Raw genomic sequence first — 7,402 nt, 5'->3', positions numbered from 1 at the left:
TCTTCTTGACAGACAAGTACAGGGAATTATTAGATTAACTCTGTCAAGGTTTGTAGCACACAATGTCGTAAAGGAGAAGACCACAGCAGATTTGCTGAAGGCTTTGTCTGGTATATATGAAAAGCCATCAGCAGATAACATGGTGCATCTGATGAAGAAACTATTCAATTTGAAGATGGCAAAGAATGCATCAGTAGCACAGCATCTAAATAAATTTAACACCATCACAAATCAACTGTCTTCCTTTAGAAATTGATTTTGATCCGTGCACTGATTGTTTTGGCTTCGTTGTCAAACAGTTGGGAGGCTATGAGAATGGCAGTGTGCAATTATATTGGAAAAGAAAAACTGAAGTACAATGACATACGGGATCTAGTTTTGGCTGAGGAGATTCGCAAAAGAGATGTAGGTGAAAACTCAGGCTGTGGTTTTGTCCTAAACCTTGAGACAAGAGGTAGAGGTAATGACAGAAATTCAAATCGGGATAGATCAAAATCTAGAAATTCCAATCGGAATAGAAGTAAATCTAGATCTAGCCAACAGGTACAATGTTGGAATTGTGGCAAAGTTGGCCACTTTAAGAGGCACTGCAAAAGCCCTAAGAAGAAGAATGATGATGATTCTGCTAATGCTGTAACAGATGAGGTACATGATGCATTGCTTCTTGCTGTAAATAGTCCGCTAGCTGATTGGGTTTTTGACTCAGAAGCTTCATTTCATACCAAACTACACCAAGAAATCATACAGAACTATGTTGAAGGTGATTCTGGTAAGATGTATTTGGCTGAAGGAGAAGCCTTGGATGTTATGGGTATTGGAGACATTTGGATTATATTGCCCAATGGTTTTGTTTGGTTACTGCAAAAGGGTCAACATATTCCTGACCTGAGGAGGAATCTGATTTCTGTAGGACAACTTGATGATGAAGGGCATGCAATACTATTTGTTGGTGGTACATAGAAGGTTATAAAGGGAGCCATGATATTGGCTAGTGGAAAGAAAATTGGTACTCTGTATATGACTTCAAGTCCAAGAGACACAATTGCAGCTGCTGAAGCAAGTCTATGGCACCACAGACTTGGTCACATAAGTGAGAAAGGAATGAAGATATTACTGTCAAAAGGAAAACTACCAGAATTGAAGTCTATTAATCTTGACATGTATGAAAACTGCATCTTAGGAAAGCAGAAAAGGGTGAGCTTCTTGAAAACCGACAAGACACCGAAGGCTGGAAAATTGGAGTTAGTACACACTGATTTGTGGGGGCCTTCTCCAGTTGCATCCCTTGGAGGTTGAAGGTACTACATTACTATCATTGATGACTTAAGCAGAAAAGTATGAGTTTATTTTCTGAAAAATAAATATGATGTATTTGAGACTTTTAAGAAGTGAAAGGTCATGGTTGAGACATAAACAAATTTGAAAGAAAAATGTTTGAGGTCAGACAATGGAGGAGAGTACATAGATGGAGTGTTCACGGAGTATTGTGCTGCACATGGAATTAGAATGGAGAAGACCATTCCTAGGACACCACAGCAAAATGGTGTGGATGAACGCATGAACAAAACTCTCAATGAGCGTGCTAGGAGTATGAGGTTGTATGCTGGATTACCAAAAGCGTTTCTGGGCTAATGCTGTTAGTACTGCAGCTTACCTGATAAACTGAGGACCATCAGTTCCCATGGAGTTCAGAATTCCTGAAGAGGTTTAGAGTGATAAAGAGGTAAAGTTTGCCCATTCAAAAGTTTTTTGTTGTGTTTTTTATGTTCATATTGATTCTGATGCTCATAGTAAAGTTTTTGGTTGTGTTTTTTGTGTTGGGCTTTGTGGAACCTAGTTATGTTTAATCAGAATTATGACCCGACCTAAAATAATATTGTTGCAGTTTTTTGGCCCATTCTTGTAGCCCATTGTGAATCCTGTGTGTAGGATCTAAAAACTGTTATTTTGGAGATTAGGGTTTTATGTTGGTTTTGGAGAGAGAAAACTGTACTACCGCACTCTGTATTTTTTCTTTGAGAATAGTGAAATCCCTGCAACTCCGTGGACGTAGGCAAATTGCCAAACCACGTAAATATTGTCTTGTGTGTAATTATTTCAATTTGACATATATTTTTCCTCTATTTTTGCATCTCATAGGTCTAGGAATTTCGTATATACTCCCTTCAATTACATCACTTCATAACAATCTAAATTTCCTTTTTCTATAAACACGATGTCTACTTTTTGTTGGTTGCTTTTACTATTAGGCCAATACACTCAAAAACCTATTTCTCTTAAACTCTCAAACACCTCGTGCATAAGGAGATGCCAATTAAACTATAAGACTCTTGGTTATATATAATTATTCTTTATGAGGTATGCTATAGGCACAAACTATTTTACAACATTTTTACAAAATATTGATGTGGCCAAATTTCTTATTGGTTTTCATCTAATCTCACCATTAATATCATTTTTTTTTTCATTTACCAATAATCACTCACCAATCACCACATCAACAGTTTGTAAATTTTTTTGTAAAATAGTTTGTATCTCTAGCATTATTCTTTATTTAAATGTTATAGTTAAAAATTTCATTTAAGCCATAAAGTTTTAAATAGATTTATTTAAACCTTATAGTTTCATTTAAAACTTATAATAAATTTAAATTTAATTGGTTGTCACGGGAGCTTCTAACAGTGTTAAAGGAATTTGTGACAAAATATTTAAATGAAACATTTTTGTAAACTTTGAGGTTTAAATTAAAAAAAATTAAATTAAATGAAATATAGCAAAAACTCTAGAGTTTAATATGAAATTTACACAAAAATATTTAAGGTCATAATAATGTCTAGAAAACATAGGGTAATTTAATTTTACTCATGATAGTACGAACCACCTTTACCTTTTTTCTTTTTTTGAGAGAGTTTCAACCTATAAAGTCTGCTCCTAATGATAGAAATTGACACCAATAAATTTTTAGTGTAGGTAGAGATTGACCTCAATCTGAGAATAAAGTAATTCGTTCACTAAAATTAATTCAGGAAAAAATAAAAGTAAACCACTTAATTTGATAATTGATTTTATAAATTATAAATCAATGGTAAGAATTAAGTACCTATACTTTAAGGGTACTCGAGTAGTGCGGTAATCAGTACGGGGTGTTAGGTGTGACATAAATAGGGATGGCAATTTAAATCCGACTCGCGGATACCCGGTCTAGCCCGACCCTAATGGGCCGGGTTTTACCCGGTCTGATAAAGAATAGGGTCGGGTATGGATTTAAAAAAAAAAAAAACCCGAAGCGGGTCCGGGTTTTATCAAAAAAAATCCAGACCCGACCCGAAACCCGACCCGGATAAATACCCGGTTAAATACCCGGTATATTAAATTACTAAAATACCCCTTATATATATTTTCTGATTTTGTATTTGGAACCCTAAGTCTCTACTCTCTACTCACTGCACACACACAGCCAGCCACCTCTCTCACACTCAGCCCTGCCCTCTCGCCAGCTGCCCTCTTGCCTCAGCACACTTTAGGCCTTGGTATATATATTGAAGAAAAAAAAAACCCCTAATCCCTGATCCCTAATCTGATCGATCTATCACTCTCACTCTCAAACAAACCCTCGCTCTCTATCACTCTCAACGCCACACCGCCACCGCCGCCTTTGATTGAAGCCACCACCGCCGCCGAGAACCTCGTTCTCATAGCTCTCTCTCTCAGCCATCATAGGTCAGAACCTCTTGCGAGTTGCGATCTCTTTCTCGGTTGTGTCGCACGTGTGTTTATGGTTGTTTGGTCATGGGTTTGGGTATTGCTATTCTTCTGGGTATGTGGCCATGTATGTATGTAGATGTGAATGAGTGTAATGTAGCCTCTGTTTGTATGTTTTTGATTTTGGATTTTGGGTTTACTGTTTCGTTTTGTGGAGGGTGTGAAAATGGGTTTGCAAGAAGTAAGGCTTGCCATAGTTACAGTTTCCTTTTTTTTTTTTTTTGTTCTATCTCTTTTCGTCTCATAAATCTGGGGTTTGTGGACTTATTTGTGCTATTTGATTTCTGTAGTTTTGGATTGTGGTTTGTGTTTTGGGTTTTGCTTTCTCTGTGTGTTCTTTGGTTTGATTTCTCATGGGTATGAGTTGGTTTGATGAAATCTAATGGGCTTCAATTTTTTTTTTTGGTTGGCCCAAATTTGGGCCCAATAAGTTAAACGGGGCCCGCGGGGCGGGTCTAGGTCCCGAGAAAAAACCCGATTATTATTCGGGCCGGGTCCGGGTTTTGGGTCTTGCCCCGCGGGTCGGGTCTGGGTATGCAAAAACCCGGCCCGAACCCGACCCGTTGCCATTCCTAGACATAAATCTAAAGACTACATGTCAAGCTACAACACTACTGGTCTGTGGGGGATTTTTGGGGTGTCTCATAAACGGGAAGTGGAATAATCTAGCCAGTATATTAGGACATCATTTCCTTATACCAAAAAAGAAAAACTAATTTATAAATTATAAATTAATGGTAAGAATTAAGTATGTATACCCCTCAAGGGTATTCGGGTGGTGGAATGTTGGAACATCACTTCTTTATACCCAGAAAAAAAAATTATAAATTATAAATCAATGGTAAGAATTAAGTGTGTAGAGGTATTCGAATGGTGTGCTCATTGGCTTGGAGTGTAACATGAACGTGAAGGTTGTAGATTTTTTTTTTTTTTTTTGGTAAAGAGGAAATTGCATTAACAACTAAAAGCTCTCTAGAACAGAGGAAACAAAACGATCATACAAAGTTCCAGCAGAATCTAAGCTAAGCAAAAATACAACTTCAGATGGGGGTTCCATAAAAATAGTAAAATCTTGAGCCATACTAGCTCCCCTAGTGAAGGTTGTAGATTCAATTCACTACATTATCAACTATAGGATTTTTGAAATATTTGATGGATAATAAGTTAAATAATTTGGCCTAGAAGTTGAGACACTACTTATACAAAAAAAAAAAAAAAAAACGTGGATATGGTATCTCCTAAAGAAAAATAGAATAGTGGAATGACACACACAAGCGCACACGTGCGTGTTTAGACTAGCTTTTTGTTGAAAAGTATTATTTGATTATTTGTTGAAAACTTATAAAAGTATATTTATTGTTAAAATTTAGAAATGTGAGAATTTAAAAATCATACATAAGCACATAAGCAACAAACTAACAAAAAAAAAACTTTGCATTTCCTTAAGAAAAAAGAATCACACCTCATGCATTCCATTTTTGTTTTTTTTTTTTTTTGGGATCATACCTCATGCATTCCATTTGATTAATTGATTTTAATTTCCTACTTTGTAAAACTTTGAAGAAATTACACTTTATCATTCTAAACTGTACTCCAAATTACATTTTGTACTTTAAACTTTTCGAATACACATATTGCACTCTAAACTTTGACTCTTATTACACTTGCACCCCAACATTAAGTTTGCCGTTAACTTGGATAAAAAAGTATAATATCACGTAAAAATATACAATTGCTCCTCTTCTCAATCCCTAAAAAATAAAGAATAAATTACAATTTACTATCCTAAATTGTACTCTCAATTACACTTTATACCCTAAATTTTAGATTTTCTTTTCTCAGTTAATAGCAAACTCGACATTGGATTACAAAGTGTAATAATAGTCATAGTTTATAGTACAAAATGTGCACTAACAAATTTTAGAGTGTGAAATGTAATTTTGGGTATAACTTAGGGTATTACAGTGTAAATTTCCCTAAAACTTTATACCATAAAACTTCTCCTATCTTTGAAATTAAATTTTTTATTTTTAATAAATTATCAATGAGATTTGATCTCTAAATTCATTAATAAGAAAAATATGCCAATTAATTGAATTACAAAACTTGTAGTGACATTATTATTTATTAATTTATATACACAATTAATGTTTTGACTTAGTAGTTCTCCTAGACACTAGACAGTAGACAAGAGGCCATAAATTAAAAATATATATATATATATATATTATATTCACAATATTTTTGTTAGGACATATGTAAATTATGTTAGAAACATATGTCAATTTTATTTAATTGACTAATCATTTGACAAAATGCACTTTACTTGTATTTGAGTAGATCCAGGATGTGTTTAATACTTCAAGAAACAAGGTTTCAAGTTCAAGTGTTAAAGCCATGCAAGTCTGTCCAAGAAACAAGTGAAGAAGTGCTGATTCATTAAATCTCGATAGCTCCTCGATAGCTTTCGACAGCTAGGCTATCTATCGAGACTTTTCAGCTTTTCTTTATCACAATCTCGACAGCTCTCGATAGCTACTTCGATCGATTGAGAAACCTTCTAGATGCTTGATAGCTTTCGATAGCTCGCAACAGATCGCTCGATAGCTTCTCAATAGCTCGCAACAGGTCTCAATAAATAGCTATCTATCGAGGTATCTATCGAGAATTACGAAAATCAATTTTTCAGATCTAATTTTCGGTGTATGCTTATGTATTTGTGTAGGGTTTCTTTTCTCACAACCCTAAACATATATAAGACTTATTTTAAAGGCCGTCACACATAAGAATACAAGGAGAACATATGCAATAGGTGACCGATGCCTTATTCTCTCTGAAAGAAGCTACTGCGTCTTTGTACCTGAGGGTTTTGTAACCAAGTGCTTCTTGATCTTCATTGTTGATGAAATGAAGAACTTTGCAGCCACATTCTTCTTCCTCAAGTTGGTGAGTGAGTCACGTACTGGGATCCGTGCATCAAAAGGGCGGCGTTCATATATTAAAGAGTTCAGAGGTTCTGAAGCAATAGAAGATTTTTACTGTAAGTTCATCTACGGGAATTGTAGAGTCTAGGGACAAAGGTTTTGTATTAGATCTGAAACTTCTCATTACTATAGTGGATTACTTTTTGGGAAGGTTTCCTCCTAAGTTTTTTACTGTGAAACTAGTTTGTTTCATTGGTTTTCTTAGGTCATCATATCTTGTCTTATTTACTTTTTTGCTACATATGATTTTGACATGGTATTGATGTTTATTTGTTTTAACAAGTTTTATTCATAATAAAAAGTTGTTAATTCTATTAACAACTTGGGTTTAAAACTTGTTAATTCTATTAACCGAGGTCTAAATTTTCCAACAATTTTCATAACATTTTTACAATAAATATTAAATGATACAGAGTAAGTTATTAACTTATTATTAATTTTTATGAATGGATAAAAAAGTAATTTTAACTTTCAGATTCAAATTAAAATGATATCTATAATGTCTATAAAAGAATTATTACATTATGTTTCATTACTCTCCCCTATAGGAGCTCTTCCTCTCGCCAAAAAACCCTGTCGAGCCTTCCCTCCCTATATTCTCCGTTTACAGGGATTTCTCTTTGGCTTCATGCCATAACTCTCTCTCTTAACACTGA

Source organism: Castanea sativa, chromosome 7 (genome assembly GCF_040712315.1).
Source record: "Castanea sativa cultivar Marrone di Chiusa Pesio chromosome 7, ASM4071231v1".
In the NCBI taxonomy this organism is placed as follows: Eukaryota; Viridiplantae; Streptophyta; class Magnoliopsida; order Fagales; family Fagaceae; genus Castanea; species Castanea sativa.
This window is presented reverse-complemented; position numbering follows the sequence as displayed.